Source organism: Mustela erminea, chromosome 5 (genome assembly GCF_009829155.1).
Source record: "Mustela erminea isolate mMusErm1 chromosome 5, mMusErm1.Pri, whole genome shotgun sequence".
NCBI classification, from domain to species: domain Eukaryota; kingdom Metazoa; phylum Chordata; class Mammalia; order Carnivora; family Mustelidae; genus Mustela; species Mustela erminea.
Genome location: NC_045618.1, coordinates 99,927,537 through 99,951,577, shown reverse-complemented (window position 1 = coordinate 99,951,577; position 24,041 = coordinate 99,927,537). Strand labels below are relative to the sequence as shown.

General features: G+C 40.1%; 1 pseudogene; it reads left to right on the top strand.

Moving 5' to 3' along the window:
• Positions 1-20,350: 20,350 nt before the first annotated feature.
• LOC116590216 lies at positions 20,351-21,283 on the top strand (annotated as a pseudogene).
• Positions 21,284-24,041: the final 2,758 nt, after the last annotated feature.

Here is a 24,041-nt window from a genome sequence, read left to right as displayed (position 1 = left end):
TTTTAGACACAAAAATAGCACTTAGACCAATGAAAACTAGGTTTGAATATTTATATCAGAGAAGTTTGTTGATAACCTCCCCTTCCCTCTGCCCCCCCCCCAGGGTCTTCCTCTTAGCCTTCTAGACTAGACTAGATTATAAATTAACGTGCTTTCTACATTCATCTTGAATAGCTCTTTGAAGCCAACTATCCCAGCTCCAAGAGGCTTTCACCAAACTTTCCCTACCTGACACAGGTTAAAAAAAAGGTAGAATCTACCTGGACCAGGCCTAAGAGTAGACCTGTTAAGGCAGCACCCTGAGACTGTGATTTGGGGGACACCAAAAACCAGCAGTCCAAAATAATCTCCAAGGCCTTGTCATGTCCCCCAATATGATAATAACCACTGCTTTGTGTTAAGTCATTTGCTGCCATGTGATTCTGGGAAATTGCAAATATGCTTCTGGGAGGAATAACAATCAATTTTATATTTTATATTCCACTTACTTCTAGGAAAACATGAGGGAGCACAGAATAAGAAAGCCATTTCTTCTAAGACCATTAGTATAGAGACCACAAAAAGGAATAAATAAATAGGCCCCAAGCCTAGACTATGCTTACACATTGATTGAGGTCCAAGTTTCCTGAAACCAGTCAAACGAATTTTTTATTATGATTCATTATTTGGATTATCGCCTGTTCAAAGACACTATTTTTTCAGGATAGAGATATTTTTCAGATACTAAGTTTTAAAAAATAGACCCCTGTGTTTAGGAAACAGAAAGGGGAACTCTCTTTCTTGCTTGCTTTCTTTTTTTTTTTTTTTTTTTTTAAAGCTTTGTTTATTTATTTGCAAGAGAGTACACAAGAGGACAGAAGCATTGGAGAGGCTGCCCATTGAGCAGGAAGCCTGATGAGGGGCTCGATCCCTGGGATCCTGAGCTGAAGGCAGATGCTTAACCAGGCAGAGGCTTAAACGACTGAGTCACCCAGGCTCCCCAAGTGAGCTCTTTTTCAACAGTAATTTAGGAAAAGGTACAAAATCATTCTCCCATGGTCATTTATTATACTGACCGTTGATCAAATCTAAGGGTATAACCTTAGTGAGGTTAAATTAAAAACTCAGTGAGGCCACCCATGCAGTGCTTTAAAACATTAAACAGGCACAAAGACATTAACCCAATCTACCTGAGCTGATTGGCTCCAGGAATGCTGGAGAATGGGCTTTAAGTGAGTATGACATAAAAAGCTAGGTTTTGGTAGGAGCAAGTGGCACTGAAAGCCAATCAGTAGGTTTGATGAGATGTAGTAGAGTTGGGGCTGGCAGTCCGGCGTGGAAAGCCTGGTCATATTAAAGAAAGGTGAAGGGTAACTAGGGAATGGGAGGGAGGAGTGGAAGGAGGAAGTGAGAGGGTCCAAGATAACCTATACTTCCTTGGTAATTTTGCCCAAGGCCATCCCTCCAACATTCAACCCTTTGATGAAAAATTCAACTGTTGTCAGCAGAGGGACAACCATCATAACTCAAATGACTTTCACTCGGCTCTATTAAGCATAAAACACATTGGTTGTGGGTCAGATAGGACTCTGAAAGTGGTAAACAAAACTCAGAATTGGACCTCTAAGGAAAATGTCTCCCAAAACTTCTTGATTAAACTTCCTTTCATTAAAAGTTTGAAAGTAGAGGTTTTGGGGGGCGAGGATGGGGAGGGCTTTTTCTTTGTTTGTTTTTTCAGAAAGCCATTAGTAATCCAGAAACAAGCTAAAACTCTCTAAAACACTTGAAAGTAAGTTCAAGTTTCTTCCATACTAAAATGTGTTTTTTCATTAGTATGCTACTCAGTCTGTATGTGTTGGGTGCCAGAAATGTTAGAACTGGTTTCAAGAAAAATAGCACAAATTAAATACTGATGTTAAGGGACACATAATTGATTTCATTTATTTATTTTAAGATTTTATTTATTTGAGAGAGATAGTATAAGTCAGGAGAGGGGCAAAGGGACAAGTGGACTCCCTGCTGAGCCAGGAGCCATAGGACCCTGATACCTGATACCTGAGCTGATGTCAGAGGCTTAGTGGAGTGAGCCACCCAGATGCCCCAATTTTATTTTTTTAATCAGACAAAATTTTCTCTTTACCCCTAATTTTTTAGTAATGCTAAAATATCAGCTAAACAGATTTAGCATATAATGGCACGAGACCCTTATATCTGTCCCCTTGATTCCAAAGATAACTGATTCTGGAAGCAGGAAGGGACTCAGGGTTTCTAGGGTCCACTCCAACCTAAGTGTTTAAAAGCTATAGAACCAAATGTGGTGACCACCAGTTGGCACACCTGTGCATATTTGTCTCTATTTGTGTATTAAGGGAAAGTGGTGGGGAGAGATTGGAGGGCGTTTTATCCTTGAATATTTTTCTCCCCATTAGATACAAGCTCATCAAAGGCAGGGGACACATTTTATCCATCTTGGCATCTTCAGTACTTAACATACTACCTTGCAAACAGGTGACATTTAGAATATACTTACTGAATTGAACGAATAATAATAGCAGTTCTTCAAATTATAACCTCTAACATCCCAGAAAAATTCACACTGACACTGGATTTAGAGTGTTACTGAATCACAAATCTAGAAGATTCCTAGTTCTAAGGAGACAGGAGAAGGGAGTCAAGGTGCTCTCTCTGCATCTCCATTCCCCCCTCCCCATGCCTGTCCCAGCAGCTGCTCCACTCATGTCAGCATCCCCTAATTTGGCCTGTGGATAATTGGGGAGTTTATGTAATCTTTTCTGGTAGAAAGAGTTGAATCTGGGGAGAAGATATCATAGCAGGTGCTGGCATTAGGAGGAAGTCCAATCAAGAAGGCATGACTGAGGCCGCAATCAGTGACAACAATGCCTAGCTCCCTCAGGCAGCACCCACACAGAAGAAGCCTAGAGAAGCTCCAAGACAGAAGGCTTCCACCATTTCCACCGTTGGGTAACCCCAGCGGTTGAGTTTGTCCTTTATCTATCACTGGAATCGTGGCTCCTTCTAAGCATTTCTCTAATGGTAAGAGCTCTTTAGGATACTTAAGTATACAATTTTTTTTTTTTATTAAATGTCAAGGAATAGGGGCACTTGGGTGTCTCAGTGGGTTAAAACCTCTGCCTTCAGCTCGGGTCATGATCCTAGGGTCCTGGGATCGAGCCCCGCGTGGGGCTTTCTGCTCAACGGGGAGCCTGCTTCCTCCTCTCTCTCTCTCTCTTTCTCTCTCGGCCTGCCTCTCTACCTACTTGTGATCTCTGTCTGTAAAATAAATAAATAAAATCTTTTTTAAAAACATAAATAAATGTAAAGGAATAAATTCAGCAGATTGTATATACTAATTAGATGATTTCCCAGCCCTTATTCCTATTAATCGACTTGGCATGTGTTTTTGGTAGAACTGACTTTTGTATCACTTCTACCTCTTCTATAGCGGCTCTGCCTGGTGACTGTTTCACCGTGGGCTGTTGGATCACTGAGGAAGCCAACTGGGCTTTCTCCCTGTCTTTTTCTCTCCAGCTGAAATGATTACTGATTCTCTAGTCAGCTTACTAACAGCTACCTGGAATTTTTCACACAGAATTTCTTGAAAGTAAAGTTCCTCTCCTCCTGGGAAAAGTGTACCTACACCAAATCCCTTCTGTTGTCGCTCCTCTGAAATTCTTAATCCAAATGACCCAGATTTCCTGACAACTCCAGACTTGACTCATTGTCTTACCTGATGAATGTCAACATGTTTAGTGGAGGACTTCAGCCCACTCGCATTTATTTTAACCACCAATCCATTTAGTCATATTCCTGACTTTTTATTTTAAGTTCTCTTTTTTCTTGATTTGCTATTTGCTGTTGTTTCCCTGTCTTTCCTGACTTATACTGGATAACCAGATTTTCTTTTTTGTCCCTCTATAGCATGGACATTTTTTCTGTTATGGGCCAGACAATACATATTTTAGGCTCAGTAGGCCATACGGTCTCTGTCACAGCTCCTTAGTTTTGACGTTATAGTGCAGAAGCAGCCAGAGACAATATATACATGAATGAACAGGGTTGTGTTTCAGAAGAACATTGTTGATGAAAACAAGCAGCAGGCCAGATTTGGCCTGGGGCTGTCATTTACCAATCTTCATCGTAAAGGTTTAAAAGTTCTATATCCTGCATTTTAAACAAATATACCTTGCAACAATAGAATATTCATTCAACTTCTATGACAGGTAATCTAAACAACATGATTTAGACAAGATAGTTTATTTCTCTAATTATATGTGAGTAGTCAGGGGCTGCTATGTGGTTCAGGACCCTGGATTCTGTCTTACTGGTTCTCATGGCTAAGGCGTCACCCTCAACTAACTGTACCTACATCCTCATCCACATTTAAGCCTATGGATGCAGGGGAAGCGGAAGTGGAGGGCATGCTTCTTCTCTTCAGGGGACAGCCTGGGAGATGCACAGACCACTTCTGTCTGCATCCATCTTAGCAGTAGTTTGTCCTAGGTCTCAGCTGGTTTATTGGGGGCCTGGGATATGCAAGCAAACTGGCAGGCTGTATAGTCAGCTACAAATCCTATACTACAGAAGATGAGAGGATAGATATTGAGAGTATCTGACAATCCCTACTACAACTAAAACTTTGATTTTTTTTTTAAATTTGCTTCAAGGATCGTTTACGATCTGTAACCATTATCCAGTTAAAACCTTTAGCATGTATTTATTGAACACATTTAAAATCCAGCTATGTTTGTAATGCTCTCATCTCCCTCAGTTGAGTTTCTTCAGACTCCCATATGAGATTTTGGTGCTTTTTTTTTTTTCTCATCACGCCTTTTTCAATAGATGCAAATGCTTTGTTGATGATTATTTTCTCCCAAGATCTGACCTCCAAACTTTCAGGACAGTTATTCTGCATCTTTCTCCTTTTTTTCATGGAAAGAGAAACAGCAGCACAGGGAAAATCTTTACTGTTTCTGCTTAGAAAGACCTGGGTTTTAATTACTGTAATTTACATGAGAGTTTTGTGTTTAGTGGTGGACAACATGAGATGAAACACTTGTTAATATGACATGACACTAAGGGAAGAAACAGCTCTCTGCAGACAACATGGCAGTGAATTATTTCTCTGCTGTTATAACTGTTCTGAGAACCTCAGTCATCAGCCCCCTTTGTGAATAATTTTCCATTCGTATGTATGGGTGTCTGACAGTTTGTTTACATGAACGTTGGGAAGAAGAGCCAAAATTATTTGGCTTGGCGTCAAAAACTGTCTCTATTTTTGTTGTCTGCAATGCCCTGATTCAGTGCATTTTAATAAGTTTTTAACAATGCATGAATTTGAGTCAGAGGAACTAGAGGAAAGGCTGGGATGACACGCACTTATTATAGGATATAAAGGGATGATACGTCATCTATTGTTCCCCATGCCAACAGTCCTTAAATCAATGCCCCTTCTCCTTTGGAACTGGATTATTCTCATTAGGACTGGGCACAAGCAACTTGGCATAACTTGGTCTTTTCCTTTAAGAGGTTTTAAATCTGAAGTCATGCTTGAGTTCATTTCCAAGTTCTGTCTTACCCAGATTTTATCCACTTTCCGTAGGGTCCGGGCTTTGGAAGGGTTCTTTCCTACACAGCCATTAGAGGTCTGTACTTTACTGTGTAAGGATATATCTTGATTCAAGTGAAGGCAGACAAGATATGCAGTATTGGTTTTTTAGAGTCTGGAATAATCCCTTTTTCTGGATGTTCTCCTTCTGCTCTTTAGCTTACACCATTGAACTGACAGTGAAACTAAACTAAAATTTGAAAGCATTGGAGTATATTCACTTTTTTTCTTTAGTGAAAAACTAATTTGGACTCTTTCATGGAAGTCCTATATCAGGGACAAACCAGTATATTTAAGCTGCCTGAAGTTTCTTCCTGTTGCTGGAGGGAGAGTTTGAATTCTAAGCTGCTGAAATGAAAAAGCTGCTATCTGGGGTCTCATAACCAATTTCTGCATTTTAAAATGGAAATTGGAATCTATTCTGTGGGCAGGCCTTTGCTAGGTTCTGCATTGCAGATAGATGTAAAGCAAATAACTCCACATTAATTTTGGGAGCACTGAACCACTGAAATAGCTCAAATATAGATGCCTCAGACTGAGATGTTTTCATTCAGTTTAGAAATAGGAATTGGCTATGTCTTCAGCAAGACTGTGTCCTTGCAGAAAAATGTCTTTTTTCTAAATATATACTTGATTATGTCCCAGAAGAGTAGTTATTTAGGACTGAATAACCTACTCTTTAGTTAATATGTTGCTCATTGATTATACTGTGATTGCCCTGCAGGAGAGTGGGTGAGCCATCAGAGCACACTGTTTCCCCCCGTCAGTCATAGGGGGGTGGATAAAGGAAAAGTCGGCTTCGGAGTGATAGAAGGAGAAGGGACTCTGAATGGCTGAGAGCCTAGTTGGAAACTAGGCTCTTAAGAGAAAGGACATGGAATGTGCTATTTGTGGGACATAAGCAGGTTCCTGTAAATAGTGACAGATCAGGAGGAATGACCTGAAGGGGCCTCTGTGAGCATGGTCTGTGAGTTCTACTTAGATTTTTCGCTCAGAATTTCCCAAATGTATTCAAAATAAAGAACTCCTCTGTTGCATAACACTTGTCAATACGCCACAGAATATTTTCTGAAGAATATACATGGGAAATGATATTAGCCAGTCTTCCTCCTAGCACGCATCAAAATCACCTGGACCAATTGTTGGAACACAGATTGCCGGCTCTACTCCCAAAGTTTCAGATTCAGTTGGTCTGGGGTGAGCCTGAGGATTTGCACTTCTAACAAGTTCCTGGGTACATGGGTTGCTGGGTCCAGGAGCCACACTTTGAGAATGAATCACAGACTGAAAGAGTCTGATCCATTCTTTGTCTACAAGAAGTATAGTCATTGAAATAAAGGCCAGATATTAAAAGCCCACAGCTGACAGCATACTCAGTGGTAAAAAACTGAAAATTTTTCCTCAAATGTTAGGAACAAGGGAAGGGTGCCCACTTTTGCCACTTCTATTCAACATAGTATATTGGAAGTCCTAGCCAGAGCAATTAGGCAGGAAAAAGAATAGAAGCACATCCAAATTGGAAAGGAAGAGTAACAGTATCCCTGTTTTCAGATAACATGGTCTTATTATAGGTAGAAAACCCTATAGACTCCACAAGAAAACTGTTAGAGCTAATAAACTCATTTAGTAATGTTGCAGGATACAAAATCAACATACAAAATTCACTTGTGTTTCTAGACATGAACAAAAACAATCTGAAAGGGAAAATGAAAAAATGCAATTTATAATAGCACCAAAAAGAATAACATACTTAGTAATAAGTTTAACCAAGAAGGTGAAAGACCTGTATGCTGAAACTACAAAACACTGATGGAAGAAACGAAAGAAGACACAAATGGAAAGACACCCTGTGATCATGGATTGGGAGACTTAATATTGTTAAAATATCATAGCTATTCAAAATGATCTACAGATTTAATGCAGTATCACAACCCAATTGAAATTTTTTTACATAAATAGAAAAAATAATTCTATAATTCATATGGAACCACAAAAGACCATGAATGGGCAAATCAGTCTTGAGGAAGAAGAACAAAACCAGAGGCATCATACTTCTTGATTTCAAAATATATTACAAAGCAACTGTAACCAAAACAATATGATACTGGCATAAAGATAGATATAGAAATCAATGGGGCGGAATAGAGAGCCCATAAATAAATCCATGCGTGTATGATTAACTAACTGATCTTCCACAAAAGTACCAAGAATACACAATGGGAAAAGGACAGTTTTGTCAAACTGCAAAATGGTGCAGCCACTGTGGAAAAGTATGGAGATTCATCATTTCTGGATATTTATTCAAAAGAATTGAAATCAGAATCTTGAAGAGATCCCAGCACTTCCATGTTCATTGCCACATTAGTCACACAATGTGGAAACGACCTAAATGGCATTCAGTAAATGAAAGAATGAAGAAAATGTGGTATATACATACAATGGAATATCATTCAGCCTTTAAAAAGAAGGAAATTCTTCAATATGCAGCAACACATGCTAAGTGAAATAGGCCAATCATGGAAGACAAATTCTGCATGGTTCCACTTATATTAGTTACCCAAAATAGTCAAATTCATGGACTCAAAGAGTAGAATGGTGGTTGCCAGGGACCGGGTGTTACTAATCAACAGGCATTAAGTTGCAGTTAAGCAAAACAAATAAGCCCTAGAGGTCTGTGCAACATTGTGCCTATAGTCATTGATAATAATGTACACTTAAAAATGTAAGAGAGTAGATCTCATGTTAAATGTTCTTACCACAATAATATTTTTTTAAAGGACCACTGTCTTACACCATATACAACAATAAACTCAGAATGGATTAAAGACGTAAATGTGAGACCTGAAACTATAAAACTCCTAGATAAAACATAGGCAGTAATCTCTGACAGCAACCTGAACAAAACTTATCTAGGTATGTCTCCTTAGGCAAAAGAAACGAAAGAAAAGTAAGGTGTTGGGACTAGAATAAAAAGTGCTTGCATGGCAAAAGAAACCATCAACAAAACAAAAAGGCAACCTACTGAATGGGAGAAGATATTTGCAAATGATATAGCCACTAAGAGACTAATACCCAAATATATAAAGAACTTATACAACTCAACACCAAAAAAACCCAAATAAGTAGATTAAAAATGGGCAGAGGACACAAATAGACATTTCCCCAAAGAAGACATACAGAAGGCCAACAGGCACTTGAAAAGATGCTCAACATCACTAATATCAAAGTAATGAAAATCAAAACCACAATGAGATAATCACCTTATACCAGATAAAATGGCTGGTATCAAAAATACAAGAAACTACAAGTATTGGTGAGAATATGGAGAAAAAGGAACACTTGTTCACAATTGGTGGGAATGTAATTTTGTGCAGCCACTGTGGAAAACAGTATGGAGTTTACTTTAAAAAATTAAAAATAGAAATCCCCTATGATCCAGTAATTCCACTATTGGGTATTTGTCAAAGGAAAACAAAAACACTAATTCAAAAAGATATGTGCCCCCCTGTGTTTATTATAGCATTATTTACGATAGCCAAGACATGGAGACAACCCAAGTGTTGATCTTAGATGAATGATAAAGATGTGAGATATATATATATACGAATATTACTCAGCCATAATAAAGAATGAGATCTTTCCTTTTCCAACAGTATGGATGGACTTAGAGGGTAGTATGCTCAGTAAAATAAGTCAGACAGAGAAGGACAAATACCATATGATTAGACCTATATGTTGAATCTAAAAAAAAAAAAATGAACAAACAAAACAAGCAGAAACAGACCCATAAAGAGAACAAACTGGTGGTCCAGAGGGGAGGGAGTTCGGCAATGGGCACAATGGGTGAGCTGGAGATACAGGCTTTCAGTTAAGGAGTGTGTAATTCACAGGGATGAAAAGTACATGCTAGGGAATGTAGTCAGTGGTATTGTAATAGCATTATATGGGGACAGACAGTAGCTACACTTGTGGTGAGCACAGTATGAAGTATAGAATTGTAGAATCACAATGCTGTACACCTGAAACTAATGTAACATTAGGTATCAACCAAACTTGAGTTAAAAAAAAAAGTAGTAGTCATTGAACTTATACCATACTGGTTTAAACCAGCCCATACTGGTTTATTCTGCCCCCATAACACAAAAGCATACTGAAAAAGAAGATTTCAGAGACAAAAATTTAACTCCCTCCTCAGTTATTGCAAGGTAATTTTAAACGTATATACTATCCAAGCTTACTGGATGTTTTGACCATTTTACAATCCAATAGTTTTTATGTTTCAAAGTGCAGAATAATTGAAAGGAGTTTTACTCATTAAAATTAGCTATAGTAACTTTTCAGCGGTCTTGCCGCTTTAAAAGCCATCTGGGTATGCTGGTATATGTTATCACAGCAGTTCAACATCTAGTCAATTAAGTCTGAAGAAACCCAGTTAGCCAGTAGGCAGTTTGGACCACCTAACAATAAACAACTGGTTTTGTTGATTGCTTCAGCTGAATTGATTACATGCCTCAGAGAAACAGTAGAAACATTTCAATTTGTATGACAGCTTTACATTTCTGCTTTCCAGTAATTATAATCTCTGTTGAGCCAATACTTCCAAAGGAAATACTGTGAAATGTTCTGAATTGGTATCTCATTTGCAATATATTATTATCTTCATTATATTTACCTGAAATAGAGAATTAGCGAAAACAAAACCAAAGTAGAGCAGAACAGATGAGCTGTGTATCCCCAGCCAAAGTTCATCTGGAGAAGTTAAATATGCACAAGATAACTATTTCTGCATATGTCAGGCAACTGGAAAGTGATATGCGTTATCAGCCCACAAATTCAGATGTGCTTCACTTCAAGTTACTTTAGGCGTTGCCTCATAGCATATCTTTAGATAGTGATGAACTTCAAGAAAATGTCAAGGTCTCCCTTCTGTGTTTCAGAGACTTAAGGAACCATTCAGCCATCCATCTTCTTGTTATGTGCATCTTAATGACTGTGATAGCCCTGAACTCGTGCTGGCCAGATTCCCAGCTGAGGTGAGCATAATTGACTCTGGCCCTAATGGCCACCCCTGAGAATGTACCACTTCACTGGGCTCCAAGGTCACAATTCCCCCAGGCAATGACTGAGCACAATGCCAGACAAATGTGTACCTATTCACGTGAAACTCAAAACTTCTTCAGTTAGTATTTTGGTTCGAGGACTCCCCATAGGCCTGGCTGCACGTCTCTTGGAACTGTACTGCAGTCTGAGACTCTTACTACCCAACCTCCCCTTCCTCTCTGCTTCCACAGGAGTTGGACCTTTGTTTCCATCTCGAGGCTCTTCCTGCCTCGTCCTCCCTCCCCTCCTCACCCTTCACAGCTATTAACCTCTCTTGCACATCTAACCCCACCTTGGAATCTGCTTCTCAGAGGACCTAAACTCATAAAGACAATGATTTTCATACTATCACACAAGATAAAATCAAGATGTTTATGAATGAATTTTTAAATAATGGGGTAAGAGGAGCGTCCAGGTGTCTCAGTCGGTTAAGCATCTGCCTTTGGCTTGGCTCATAATCTCAGGATCTTGGGATTGAGTCCCGCATCAAGCTCCCTGCTCAGTGTGGATTCTGGAGTCTGCTTCTCTCTCTTACTCTGCCTCCACCCCCGCTCATGACCTCTCTCCCTTTCTCTCTCAAATAAGTAAATAAAATCTTTAAAATAAATGAGTAGATAAATAAATAGGGGGAAAGTGTCAGACCCAGAGTAAAAACCACAAGATCTGAAAGTTTACTAGTTTTCTTTATTAGATTTCTTGTCAGGGTCACAAATCAGCTGTTGATATTTTCTGATATTACTTCCTTTGTATTTGGCATGTCGGAAATATCCACAGCAGCACATTACTATGATGAAAAGTCTGGCTTTTCCTGATAAGCACCCTCTCTTACTCAAAGATTGATGCAGAGATACTGAATACTCTCATGTAAAAATTTATAGGTTTGGATTAATACATTTTAGATCATCATATTGTTTCTACCTAAAAGTGTTTCCTGTTAGAAAATCATTATGAAAAGTTTAGAACATTGTTTATTTGTTTGTTTGTTTGTTTATTTTTAAGTAAGCTCTGTGCCCAGAATGAGGCTTGAACACACAACACTGAGAACAAAGGTCCCATGCTCTATTGGTCGGGCCAGACAAGCACCCTTAGAACATTATTATTTTTTTTTTTTTAAATAAAAATCAGGGACACCAGGGTGACTCAGTCAGTTAAGCATCAGATTCTTCGTTTTAGCTCAGGTCATAATCTCAGGGTCATGAGGTCAAGCCCCGTGTGGGGCTCCATGCTCAGTGTGGAATCTGCTTGAGATTCTCTCCCTGTCCCTGTCCCTGTCCCTTACCCTCTGCCCCTTTGCCCATTTGCACCCACTCTCACTCTCAAATAAATAAATAAATAAAGTCTTGAAAAAAAAAAAAAAATCACCACCTAGTTTCAGCACTCAAAGTTACCTGTGGATAGCCAGTTATTATTTCAGTATGCTTTTGTCTCCAGCTTTTCTATGCATTATATTTCTGTCTACCCAGGGGAGATAATACTACATATAAATTTAGTATCCCTCTTTTCCCTCATGGTATTAAACTTTTTTTATAGAATACTCCTAATGGCTACACAGTATTCCATTGTGCATTATCTTATTACTCCACTCTCTCACTATTCACTTAACTATTTCTTTATTGTTGGAATTCAGATAACTTCTAATTTGTTGGCTATTATAAACATTTTTATTATTATAAACATTATAATGAATATCTTTGTTCATAAAACTTTAGTCTGACTTTCGGATTTCCCCCTTTCCTGACCTCCTGATAAGCCTACAGCTGAGAAGGACCAAAAGGTTTACACCCTATATCCACACAGCATGGTAGGAGGGCACAGTCCTAGCAGTCAGAAGACTCATTATTCCACTAACTACCTTGTGCCCTAAGCAAATCTCTTTACCTCTGAGTCCACAGATGTACAATCAGGGAGTTGAATTACATAATCTCTCTCATTCCATCCATGTTCAATATTCCTTAAACATTTGCTCCATGGACCTCACTCCTACACAGTACCATAATTCTTATGCCCTTTAGAGCTATGTAACACAAAAGAACAGCACTGGTAGTGGATGTTGGGTATTACTATTTTACTGTCTTTATACCATAGAGAACACTACACATTATATAGGAATATGATTGATTCCGTTACTCTGCTCTCTCCAACTCATATAACTTAGTATTTTTTGTGTGTTTTTAAATTACTCTGGGCTTCTAAGTATTAAGAAGTATAGCTGTGTGAACCTACTGACCAGCCTTCTAATATTAACCCAAAGCAAAAATATTGTTCATTTGTTAGAATATATTAAAATGTCACATTTAAATTTTTTCTTTTGTGTTTCCTAAATTTAAATCTGGCTCAGTCTTTTTTTTTTTTTTTTTAAGATTTACTTATTTATTTATTGAGAGAGAGACAGAGAGACAGAGCTGAAGGGGAGGGATGGGGTAGAGGGAGAGCATCATCAATCAGATTCCCTGCTGAGCACAGAGCCAGACCTGGGGCTCTATCCCAGCACCCATGAGATCATGACCTGAGCCAAAACCAAGAGCCAAATGCTCACCTACTGGGCCACCCAAGTGCCCCTCAGTCTTCATTTATAAAAGACTATATTAGGGGACACCTGGGTGGCTCAGTGTAAGCGACTGATTCTTGATTTCCCCTCAGGTCATGATCTCAGGGTTTTGAGATTGAGCCTTGCATCAGGTTGGGCATGAAGCCTGCTTAAGATTCTCTCTCCCTCTCCCTGCTTAAACAACAACAAAAAGATTATATTAAGTGTTTCTCTGTGCATGACCTTGTGCTAGGAACTGAATTACCAAGATGTTATTTTTGACATCAAGGAATTTCTAGTGGAAAACCACAACAGTAAGGACAAGGAACATCTAAATCAAACCAGTCTGAATCTCGCTGCCCACCTGGCACTGAGGGCCTCTTCCTGGGGCATCGGGAAAGGAGGGCTCTAAAGAGTTCTGAGTTTGGAGAGGCTGGAACCAGTGAGATATTGTATTCCTAAGAGAGAAGATATTGTGGATGAAATGAGATTCAGGAAGCTTTCAATGAAGTTGTAAGGCTTAGGTCTACCAGAGAGAATATTTCAAGATCTGAGATGCAAATCAGGAAAGATTCTTTTCCTGATAAAGGTGGAAACAGAGACATCTGATGTTGTACAGATCAAAAGTAAGTCAGATATAAACTCCAACGGATGATAATAATTCAGGTGAAGCGGGTCTTAGCAAACAGCAGTGCAAATATTTGACGGGAGTTAGCATGGAGAACTACGGCTCAGGTAGTGGACACACTGAAGTGCTTACCTGAAAAAATGCAATTACTTTCAATTGCACTCCACCTAATGAGATCCCCTTATTGTTTTTAATAACAGCTGCTCTGGAAAATGAACTTTTGGGACTTCATCAAAATCAAAAGCTTCTGCACAGCAAAGGAAACTGTCAACAAAACAAAGAGGCAACCCACGGAATGGGAGAAGGTATTTGCAAATGACAGTACAGACAAAAGGTTGATATCCAGGATCTATAAAGAACTTCTCAAACTCAACACACACAAAACAGATAATCATATCAAAAAATGGGCAGAAGATATGAACAGATACTTCTCCAATGAAGACATACAAATGGCTATCAGACACATGAAAAAATGTTCATCATCACTAGCCATTAGGGAGATTCAAAATAAAACCACATTGAGATACCACCTTACACCACTTAGAATGGTCAAAATTAGCAAGACAGGAAACAACATGTGTTGGAGGGGATGTGGAGAAAGGGGAACCCTCTTACACTGTTGGTGGGAATGCAAGTTGGTGCAGCCACTTTGGAGAACAGTGTGGAGATTCCTCAAGAAATTAAAAATAGAGCTTCCCTATGACCCTGCAATTGCACTACTGGGTATTTACCCCAAAGATACAGATGTAGTGAAAAGAAGGGCCATCTGTACCCCAATGTTTATTGCAGCAATGGCCACAGTCGCCAAACTGTGGAAAGAACCAAGATGCCCTTCAACGGACGAATGGATAAGGAAGATGTAGTCCATATACACTATGGAGTATTATGCCTCCATCAGAAAGGATGAATACCCAACTTTTGTAACAACATGGACAGGACTGGAAGAGATTATGCTGAGTGAAATAAGTCAAGCAGAGAGAGTCAATTATCATATGATTTCACTTATTTGTGGAGCATAACAAATAGCATGGAGGACATGGGGAGATGGAAAGGAGAAGGGAGTTGAGGGAAATTGGAAGGGGAGGTGAACCATGAGAGACTATGGACTCTGAAAAACAATCTGAGGGTTTTGAAGGGGCAGGGGGTGGGAGGTTGGGGGAACCAGGTGGTGGGTATTGGAGAGGACACGGATTGCATAGAGCACTGGGTGTGGTGCAAAAACAATGAATACTGTTACACTGAAAATAAATTAAAAAATAAAAATAAAAAAAATAAAAGGATGCAGCCAGTCTATCCTCAGGGGAAAATAAATAAATAAGTAACAGCTGCTCTGTATGAGTTACAGTGGTTCCAGCTATTAGCTCACTCATATTGTGAGTTTTATCTGGCTTTGTTACTGGACCCCCAAGACCAGGTTCTTGAGTCTCAATGTCATAGAAATGAACACTGACCATGATACAAAAAAAGCAGGTGGGGGTTTTAGAGATAGCTTATATACGAGAAGGCCAATGAGAAAGAGGAATGTCACTCCCTAAAGGGGTAGCTTGCAAGGCTTATAAAGGCACTTTTCTAAAGGGTGAGGGGCTGTGAGTAGGGAAACGTCCTACAGTCCCACGGTTATTATCTTGTAGCTGTTACTTTTTAGTGGACACAAGACAGTCACAGGATGCCTTTCTTTGTGGTTGATGTTCTGTAGGGCTCCTGGAAAATAGAAATGCTAGTGCAAGCCCGCTTGGAATTGTTACTTCTTATTTTGCCCAGACAACCATTACTCCCTGGTGGCTATTATCTATCATTTGTTCTGTTTCTCAGAAGGAGGTATTTGTCCCTAAGCCTATGGAAATTTTAACCCTTGCCTCAGACCAGCAAATTTACAGGAGTTTAAGTCCCTGTGGCTTTCCCTATATTGTCTCAGCTTTGCAATCAAGAATTCTCTGTGGGGCTTGGGGAATGTTAGGAAAAATATCGCCTCCCCCCTAAATGGACTTGAGGTAGAGAGAGTGAAATGTACTACCATTTTGAGAATGCCAATATTACCAAGAACCAGCTAATGCTAAGCTAGGATATGTTTTCCAAATGAGGATATTTTAATAGGCTAATTGGTGCCCAGCGTCCTGTGATTCCCAGACATTAATTTTAGGAACTTGAATTTCTAGCACAGAAGAGCCTTAGTTTGAGCTTCCGTAAAAGCAAAGTGTGAAACAAGAACTGGGGTGTGGTAGTTGAATTGGGAGGGAGCAGGAGTGAAGCTGCTGAGACAGAGAGACAGAACAGAAGAAGTAATAATGCATGGTGACTTCCTGAGTGAAAAAGAGGCCAGAACAGGAGACTTCTTACTGCTGTGAACATCGGGGTCTCAGTCCCACAACAGACCGTTAGAGGAACTGTGGAGAATGTTTCTCAGAATTATCCCACTGAAGGACAAGGAGGCTGGGGATTGACTCCCTAACTTCTTCATTCAGTGAAGTTTGTCTTCTAATGCATTAATTTCCCCCCACACTTCTGGATCGCATCTATTTGGACCAAAAAGACTTAGGAGGAAGTGCTAAAGCAAAACGAAGATTGATCCCCTAATGCATGCCTGAGGTAAGACATTGGCCATTTACAGGGACTGTCCACCGAGCAGCTCCCATGCCCCGCCCTGAGGTCTGAGAGGTGGAGGGCCATGGTCTGAAGCCTGTGGAGCATGGCCACCTTTGACTTAATATGGTCACTGCCACTCTCATTAGTGTGTTCCTTCTTGTATTAGCAAAGGGTCCCTCTTCCTGGGCAACACAGTCACTGGTAGGTTCTCTGGTGTCCTCTAGTAAACCAGTTTGAACATGGCCTTTCTGACTCTTCTCTCCATACTTTGTCTAGGCAGTTAGGCAGTTGCAACATCTCTTCCATGTTTATTGTAAGCTATTGTCATGTCCAACCATCAAAGAATCCATCTAGCAACCTATTAAGGGTCCTTACCAGGAAGTTTAATCCTGCATCATGGGAAGGTGCTTCCAGGTCAGTAATTGCTTCTGTACAGAACTTTATGTCCCACTCCCTCGACTGAGCACCCTCAAGGTCTACTCCCATACACCATCTCTAGGTTCCTACCAGGACATATTGGTAAGATCCTGCAGTTCTTCCAGGAGTGTGCTCTCTGCTTCTGCAGCAGGCACTGCTTGGGCTATGCCAAGAGCTGACCCTAATTATTCATCTGATGGCAATGGTGGAAGGTGTGGGTAGACCTGGAAAGGATGGGTGTCATCCTACTTCCATCTCAGGTGAAGGCTTCATGTCCATCTGTTGGCAAAGGGTAGGGGGGGTCTTGCTCTTCTCTAGCAAGATGGAGGGGAATGTTTCTTCCCACTCTGAAGAATCTAGGGCTTCAGAATTCTCAGGCACATCCATCAAATATGTCTCAGCATCTACTCCTTCCCTATGAGACCTCTGATCTTACCAAAAGGAAACCTGTCAATGACAAGCAGTCTCCTTACTAGCACATCTGTCACCCACCAGTTGAAGAGAAGCAGCTCGATAATGCTACCAAGAACACTTTCTGGGCTTCACAGCATGCCCTGAATTGATAGACCATTCTCTTTCTTCCAGGTTTTTAAAGCAGATAATAAAAGTTGGCCAACTCACAATCTTCATACTTACCCTCATAACTACTAGAGCTACTGTGGAAGTCAGTGCTTCCCCCTTCTTACCTAAACCTCATGCTAGCTCTCCGCTAGTGAGATTCTTAGCAGTTATGAGGATGAGCTCACCAGAGGTTCTCTCCATTGCCACACACCACTGGCACTGGGGTCCTTGCTTTCTTCTCACGAGTTTCAGTGTCCTATCCTGAGGGTTTGCTTTTTCTAACGCTTCCATTTCCAACTGTCTTGCGTTAGGTTCCCCTAAACCCACATATCAATTGAGCAAACTTCTACAGCTTCTGAGAAAGCATTAAGAAAAGTAGAGAGACACCATGCATACACTTGAGGTAGGATGTTGTCCATATGCATGGAATTGTTCATATGACTACTGAAATCAGGCAGGTCAGGGGTGTGGCTCAGGGTGCTCCAATGGGCTGCGACAAGACATTAGTGAACTAGAGGGAACTCAGGAAAACCAACAGACATTTTAGATCCTTGGATAATCAACCCTTTCCCCAAAACCACCAAACCAAGAATAGATATAAAATTCATTAAAATAGAGGCACCTGGGTGGCTCAGTGGATTAAAGCTTTCTCTGCCTTCAGCTCAGGTCGTGATCCCAGGGTCCTGGGATTGAGTCCCGCATTGGGCTCTCTGCTCAGCAGGGAGCTTGCTTCCCCCTCTCTCTCTGCCTGCCTCTCTGCCTACTTGTGACCTCTCTCTCTCTCTGTCAAATAATATACACACACACACACACACACACACACACACACACACACACATATATATATATAAATTCATTAAAATAACTTCTTTAGTCAAAAGAATGTATGCCAGTGGTTTAAAGGTAAGACCCATGGAGAGAAGTGTTTTTACTTTCCCAGGGACCAAACAAACAAACAAAATGCTCAAAGATTGCCTGAAAGACATAGCTCAGACATTTTAGAATAAACTAGAAAGAGGGGACAGTGATTGTTCCATCTGAGTGGGATGAAAAAGAACAGGAAGTGCCTGGAAAGATACCAGGCAACGCTTTACTTCTGAGGTACACTAATAAAGTCAGGAAGCTAGGAGTCTATGTATTTAAGACTATTTTGAATATAGTTTACCCAGAAGGCCCTGCCATTGGCGGAAGCACCTTTCATGGTGCCGTGCATGGGAAGTCCTGCACAACAGAGGGGCAAAGCATTCATAGCATCCTAAGCCTATGAATCTAGAGTCTTACTCAAGGTATGGAAGATCTTGTTCTCTCACCCTCAGCAAACCTCAGGTGGGAGCAGCAGAGAGTTGTGTAAGAAAAGCAGCAACACCATCTGTCCAAGGAGCTGTCTACCTGGGACTCAACATAGGGATGTTTGCTTTACACATAACTGGCAAAGAAATAGCTTCCAGCTGGCTGCAGCTGGATAGGATATATGTTAAAATTGGCTAATTGTTCTAGCAGACCACCCCAAACCTCAATGGCTTACACCCATACCAAAGGTTTAATTCTTGCTCATTTCATAATGCCATCAAGTTGGCAGGGACTCAGGGGTCCCAGCTTCTTTCATATTGTGGCTCCATTTTTCCCTGAGCCTTGGAGTCCTCCAGTAGATCTTCTGCCTCCATCCAGCAGAATGTGCAGAGGGAGAGAGAGACAGAGAATGATGAGTGAGGGTGGAAGACCACTTGGGAGGTGGAGACCTGATGGCCTACATGATTTCTATCTACATTCTTTTACCCAGCACTAGTCACATGGTCCCACCTAGACATGGGTTTGGGAAAAGTAGTCTTCCTGTGAGCCCAGGAGGGAAGTGAAAGAGTCCAGTGAATACAGAGAAATTTCTCTGCCACAAGCTGTATTCTATATATAATTAATTGCACTAAATGATGTCCACCAGAGAAAAGATTACCACTGACATAATCCTAAAAACTCATTTCTTTACACATTCTAATTTTGGTTAAGAAATCACTTAAATTGATGCTCTTATCATTTCTCCCTGATGGCTGAAAAGAACTTATTTTCTGGGCTTTCCTCCCTAAGTTCTGTCAAGTTCCTACCCAAATGTCACTTCTCAGTGAGGCCTATCTGGAGCATCCCATTTAAAATTGCAACCCATCCATCTCATCTTATCACTCTAACTCTGCCTTATTTTTCCCCAAGGCATGTATCATAATCTCATTTAATACATTATTTATTATATTTCTTTTTTATGGAATGCCTTCCCTCCTTGAAATTTAAGCTCTAGTAGGGCAGGTGCTTTTGTCTGATTTGATCACTGAGTATTCCGATGCCTAAAACTGTTCCTGGCACATGGTAGGCATAATGAATGAATAAATGAATAATGAACAAATGAATAGGGGGAGCCACAGGCATTCATCAAGAAGGAACCCAGAGGGGTGCCTGGGTGGCTCAGTGGGTTGGGCCTCTGCTTTCAGCTCTGGTCATGATCTCAGGGTCCTGGGATTGAGCCCCGCATCAGGCTCTCTGCTCGGCCTGGAGCCTGCTTCCCCCCACCACCACCACCCCGCCTGACTCTCTGCCTACTTGTGATCTCTCTCTGTCAAATAAATAAAATTTAAAAAAAAAAAAGAAGGTACCCAGAAACAGATCTGTATACCCACATTCATGGTACCATTATTCACAATAGCCAAAATGTGGAAATAGCCCAAATGTCCATGGAGAGATTAATGGATGAACAAAATGTGGTGTACACATACAATGGAATATTATTCAGCCTTAAGAAGGAAAGCTCTAGTAATCCCACTTCTGGGTATGTAGCCAAAGAACTGAAATCAGAGTCTTGAAGAAATACCTGCACAACTATGTTCATAGCAGTGCCATTCATAAGAGCCAAGAGGTGAAAGCAATCCACATGTCCATTGACTAACGAATGGGTAAACACATGTATATATATACAATGGGGTATTGTTCAGCCTTAAAAAAGGAAGGAAATCCTATTTCATGCTACCATGTGCGTGAATCTTGAGAACATTATGCTAAGTGAAATAAGCCAATCTCTGTCCTTCTGGAGCCTTTTCAGAAGGAGGGAACTCGATTGATATATAACTGACATAGGGTTCAGTCAGAACCTGGAATTCAGCAATATGGATTAGATTTGACCAAATGATGATGTGCTGATGGCCAACTCACAGCCCTCAGATGACAGGAGCAGTAACACAGAGTCACCTCCTCCTGTTTGCCAGGAGCCATCTCCAAGCCCAGCAACAAGACCCCCACAATTCTGCATACCTATAGTGATCTACGAAAGAGATATACTATGTGCGCAACTTCTCCTGGCGGACCACAGACCAGCAACAGATCCAAGTCATTCACTTGCTAGGGATCTATGATGTGGTAGAGTTGAATTTTGCAGAGAATGGAGCAAATGGCCAATCCGAAGGGTATGCTGTGGTGGTAAAAGCTTCGGAAAACTCTGTTCACAAATCACTGACTTCTCCCAGGGAAAGTTCTTAACAGAGAAAAAGTGGACACGAGACCAGCCACTTGGTAGAGCCTGTCACAGTTTGAGGGATAGTGTCAGAAATGTATGTCTGAGTCTCAAGACGGGGGATATCTCCATGGAACCACTCCTGAGATTCTAGTGATTCTGCTGTTGGGTGGACCACACGTTCGGAATCTTGTACCCTCATCTACCTGGGAGATAGGCCTCATGTGTGCTACCTGCTTCAGTTTCCCTCCTTCAGCCCTTAACCTGTTGCATCTGCCACCACTCCCAATTTCATCCCCACCACCTCCCTCCGCAAGACTTGGAGTCCCTCCTTTTCCCCCTGGAATCCACTATAAGCATCTCGTGCCTCTTTAAATTACAGAGACAACCAAGTAAGTAAGTTGATAGTTTAAGGAAAAAAATATATAGAATATGAGAAAGTGGGGAAATTTTTTCTCCCCATTTCTTGTTTTGTTTTTACTCAATGACACAATTTTTAGTTTTAATTTCTGACAGCAAACAGGAAAAAAAAAGGCCTCATTTCCCATGTTGTCAGTGATTTGTTTGTCTTTCTGATAGCTTGAAAACTAATAAATTTGATGTTGCTGTCAATCTTTTTTATTGCTTTGCATCTTTTCCCTTTTGCAACAAAATATTTTTAAATGATAAAATAGGATTGTTAACTGTTAGAAACTAAAAAACATAAATATTATATGATTCCATTTATTGAAGTATCTAAAGTAGTCAAATTCATAGAGACAGAAGTGGAGTGGTAGTTACCAGGGAGTGGAGGAGAAGAGAATGAGTATTTAGTGTTTAATGGGTACAGAGTTTGAGTTTGAGAAGATGAAAATGCTCTTCACTGGCTTGACTCCCACTAAGAATGGACATCGTTCAGGAGTGTTGCCAAGTTTGGTTCATTTCAATAGAATATTGGTCATTGTGCCCAATATTGATAGATGATGTATTACATTATGCATTTCTATATATATTACAAAGTGTTCTTCTGATTGTGACAAGAAAGTTAGAGTGGACCAAACATTTTGAAGGAGCTAGCTCAAAGGTGCTGCCATTGGCCACACTGAATAATATAAACTTAAATATCCATAATTCCCATAGTGGAACTGAGAGAGAGAGAGAGGGATAGAAAAAGAGAAAAGAGGAAAAGATTTCCTTTATTAAAAAATAATATATATAGCAGAAGATAGTAAGTATAGAAGAAATGGTTTAATGAGAAATCACCATTTTGCAACTCTTTTTAAAAATTGATTCAAGCAAGGATAAACAGAGGATGCTAAAACCATTCAGTGGAAGTTTGTTGGAGAAGATGATAGTTATGTTATTCAAATTATCACCCCACAGACTCTTTTAATTAAAAAGGGGGGAAGATATTTACAATGAAGATATCTCACAAACATACTTTAACCAAGTTATCGAAATTTCTCAGTAATAACAGAACAACTGACATTCTACACCTCTTTCTCATAAGCTACAAAAGAAACTATACAGTATCATCTGTGTAGTATTCTTGCCAAAATGTTTAACTAGAATCTAATCACAGGGCCAACACAGAATGATGGTACATTCTACAAGACAACAGCTCAGACTTCAAAATGTCAGTGTCAGGAAAGGAAAAAAAAAAGGTGGAGGGAAGCTGTTCTACATTAAAGAGGACTAAAGAGACCCAACAGTCATACAGCATGCATAAATCTGGATTTCATCTTGGATTTTTAAAATATAATATAAATGCCACTGGGGGGTAAGTGGAAACTTAAATATGGACTGTATGTTAGGTGATATTGTCAAGTCAATGTTAAATTTTTGTAAATGATGATGGGTGGGAATGTCATGTGAGAATGTCATGTGGAGTGGAATGTCATATTTGCAACTTATTTTTATTTTTTAAGATTTTATTTAGTAATTTGAGAGAGAGAGTGAGAGATCATAAGCCAGGGGAGGAGCAGAGGGTGAGGGAGAAGCAGACTCCTCACTGAGCCCAATACAGGACTTGATCCCAGAATCCTGAGATCATGACCTAATCCGAAGACAAATGATTAACCAACTGAGCTACCCAGGTGTCCCTGCAACTTTAGAATATTTTTATGTAGGATGTTGAAGTTCTATACACATGTAAATAGAAATAGAGACAGAGACAGAAAATAGAAATAATGACCAACCTAGTAACAATAAGCATCTCTAGTGCCTAAATTGTGATCTTGAAATAATATTTTTCACTAGAAGAAACTGGAGTCTCTAGACAAAAATGGCTGATCCAAGTCTGTGACAGAAAATGACAAGATAAGCCTGGAATATCTTGTTTACCCAATACCAAAGAAATTATTAGACTGCTAGGGCCACCTCAGAAAAATTCAGAAGACAACATAAAGTTTTCACTGGTCAAAGATGGGGCAAGTGGAGCTTCAATCATGATAATAGTAATTTTTTTTTAAGATTTTATGTATTTATTTGACAGAGAGAAATCACAAGTAGATGGAGAGGCAGGCAGAGAGAGAGAGGGAAGCAGGCTCCCCGCCGAGCAGAGAGCCCGATGCGGGACTCGATCCCAGGACCCTGAGACCATGACCTGAGCCGAAGGCAGCGGCTTAACCCACTGAGCCACCCAGGCGCCCCGATAATAGTAATTTTGATAGATTGAAACTAATTAAATATGTTTAAATCTATGAGGTCATAATGATACGTATATATGTGTGTGTGCTTATATAATATGTGTATACATATATATGTTTTTATATAAATATATACATATATATAAAGAATTGATCACATCCAAAATGTAATTGGAGTCATTCCATTATCTTGAAAAATTATTTAAGTAAAAACAAAGAGGGGCACCTGGGTGGCTCAGTCTGTCAAGCATCTGACTTGTCATTTCAGCTCAGGTCATGATCTCATGGGTCCTGAGATTATGCCCCCAACAGGCTCCATGCTCAGAGGGGAGTCTGCTTGAGATTCTCTCACTCTGTTCCACTCAGTCTCTCTGTCTCTCTCTCAAATAAATAAATAAATCTTTAAAATAAATAAATAAAAGTAAAGAATCAAGGATCTATCTTGCTTTCTTATATGAACTATACCACTGGGTAGCCAAATAAGAGATTAGGGGAAGTATCTCTTT